The sequence below is a fragment of the Mustela nivalis genome (assembly GCF_964662115.1).
Source record: "Mustela nivalis genome assembly, chromosome: 6".
NCBI lineage: Eukaryota > Metazoa > Chordata > Mammalia > Carnivora > Mustelidae > Mustela > Mustela nivalis.
In genome coordinates this window covers 143,453,014-143,455,603 of record NC_139025.1, presented here as the reverse complement: position 1 = coordinate 143,455,603, position 2,590 = coordinate 143,453,014, and the positions used below count along the sequence as shown (strand labels likewise).

Below are 2,590 nucleotides of genomic sequence, written 5' to 3'. Positions count from 1 at the left end.
GCTCAAGGATCAGGCCAGAGTCCCCATTGATGGAGTGTGGCCATATGGGGAAAAAGGCAAGTCTACTACATCAAGATCCCATCAGTGGCCCAGGTGTAGGCATGGGAGAGGCTGAAGGGGCTTCTGTTGATTTGGGAGATCATCCTGGTTGCCTCTGTGTCCCTCATGCTTTCTGGATAAGACAAAACTTGGAAGTATTTGGTAGGAATGTAGTTAAAATATATATATATATTTTAAAAAGTTTGTTATACTTGAAAAAGCAACCACTGATCTCTGGCTGGAACATGACAGTCTCAGCCTTGATGGGTCCATTGGTCAGAAGGAAGGATAATGGTTTAAGTAAAACCAAAATGTCTGGTCTCCATTTTTCTAGGACACGCTCTGTTTATGCAACAGAAATCTGGGAAAAACAAGCAACCAGTCATGGGCCTAGATGCATCAAACAACACCAAATCTAGCAAAATGGGTAATTACATTTTGGAGTCATTACAATTAATTACAATTATTTTGGATTATTCTTAAAACCGTCTGGAGGACTTTTTCTCTTGAGGGGCTGGCATCAACCACATGGCAGCCGGGGTTCTCCATCCGCTATAGGACACTTCTACCTTTTGACGGAATATGCTGTTGGCCTCCAGCTCAGCTTCCTCTCTGGTCCTCTCCATGCCCCGGCCCTCGATCCGATGCATCCTCTCCTCGGGACTCACTGTGAGTAGCAGGACCAGGTCGGGCTTGAGCAGGTCTCTGGGCCACTGGTAGATGGGATGATGGGCCGGGGGCAGGTGCTGGAGCCCCCCGGTCACCTCGGTGGCTATGGCGTAGGTGGCCGTGCTGTGCCAGTACCTGTCTACAATCACAGGAGATCTGGCAGATTCTTTAGCTATCTCAGAAGCCACAATGTAATTGCCCAAAGAGTAAAAAGCTCTTCTAATGATAGTCGGTTCATCATCAAAGATTTTCCTCCACTGGCTGATGCAAGCAGGTGGCGACTTTAAGAGCACAGCCTTGAGTGAGTCTGAAACTGACTGGGTCACAGTGGTTTTGCCTGTGGCATTCAGGCCTTCGATGGCAATGACCGAGAACTTCCCTTTCTGGACCGGCTCCAGGCACTGGTCAACCAGGTCAAGCACGGCTCGGGCTTCAGGAATGAAGGGTATACACGCCTCCAAAACGGCGCGGGCAGCCTCCCGGTGCGGGAAGACCCCGGAGCTGGGCAGGTCGGGCACCACCGGGTGCAGGGCGGGCTCCGGGGCGGCCACGACGCGCTCGCGAGCTGCTCCCAGCCCGCGCCGTCCCGCAGCTCCCACAGGTGCTGCCACACCTGCTGCTGCGCGTCGCCCACGAACTCGCCCAGACGCGGGCCCTCCGGGGACTCGCCGAGCAGGGAGAAGAGCGCGCGCCGGGTGTCCGGGCTGTCGCCAGGGTCGTGGAGCAGGAAGCCGTGCTCCACGCCGCCCGCCCCGCCGCCGGGGCCGTAGCACAGCAGCCGGCGCAGCTGGCACCACCGGAGGGGGTCGCGGCGCAGCTGGTGCAGCAGGCGCTGGTGCAGCCGCGCCGCCCTCACCCGGGCGGCGCAGTCCCCGCCGGGCGCCAGCGGCTCGCACAGCGAGTAGCTGCTGCCGGGCGGGCCCAGCAGCGCGGCCACGCGGGGGTCGGGGAGCGCGTCGGGGGCGTCGCCGCCGACGGCCAAGTGAGCCAGCGCGCAGCCCGGCAGCTCCAGCGCCAAGCGGCGCGGCGGCGCCGTGGCCCGAGCGCAGGCCCTGCGACGCGGCCCCGGGAGGCGCCCGAGCGAAAGTGGGGAGCGCGGGCGGAGGGCCGAGGCCATGGGCTTGTCCGGCCCCGCCCCCGCCCCCGGGAAAACGAAAGCTAAGTGACCGGCGGGCGGGGCCCGGCGGGGCCGGGCCGGGGTGGGGCGCCCTCCGCGGCCTCCTCCGCCCGCTCCCGGGGCGCGCCCCGAACGGCGGCGCGGGCAGGGAGGGGGACGGGCGCAGGCAGGGCGCGCGGTCCCGGCGGCCACCCCGAGGGTGCGCTCGGCCAGGCGCCCTGTGCGGCCTCGGGGCGCGGGGCGGGTAGCCCCAAGCCCCGCGCGGAGACCTCCGCTGAGCTTTGCGTCTTTCTTTTGTTTTTGTTCAAGAAAGACAATACTATCTGACAGGACTTCTTTGATTACTGAATCAAACTAAGCCTAAACTTCTACTAAATACATAGTTTTGCCTATTAACCAGAGGATGTTGTCTTGAAGGGAGCTATAAACACAATCAAGGCAATTTATCTTCTGTGCATATCTAATACAGTATAATAAATTTTATAACACTGCTATATGCAGTGGAGATTAAATGAAAAGGAGAAATTCTCTTATTCTTTACCAGAATATGACTGCAATCATTTTCTTTCCATGCATTTTGGAAAGCTAGTCCTTCATTGAGAGGGATGTTATTCTGTGTGGTGGGATGGTGGGAACCTGCATACATTCTATTCTGAATGACGAAAGTTGAAATTCTTCTCCACTATCTGCAATCTGTTTGGTTCTTCATACATGAGAGTTGTAAAAACACACCCCTCTCCAAGTCAGAACGCTTTGAGTTACAGG

At 57.8% G+C, this 2,590-nt stretch overlaps 1 pseudogene across 1 annotated transcript; it reads right to left on the bottom strand.

Moving 5' to 3' along the window:
• Positions 1–380: 380 nt before the first annotated feature.
• Positions 381–1,847, bottom strand: LOC309866860 (UMP-CMP kinase 2, mitochondrial pseudogene; annotated as a pseudogene). The gene has a single exon. The product of its transcript is annotated as a UMP-CMP kinase 2, mitochondrial pseudogene (transcript).
• Positions 1,848–2,590: the final 743 nt, after the last annotated feature.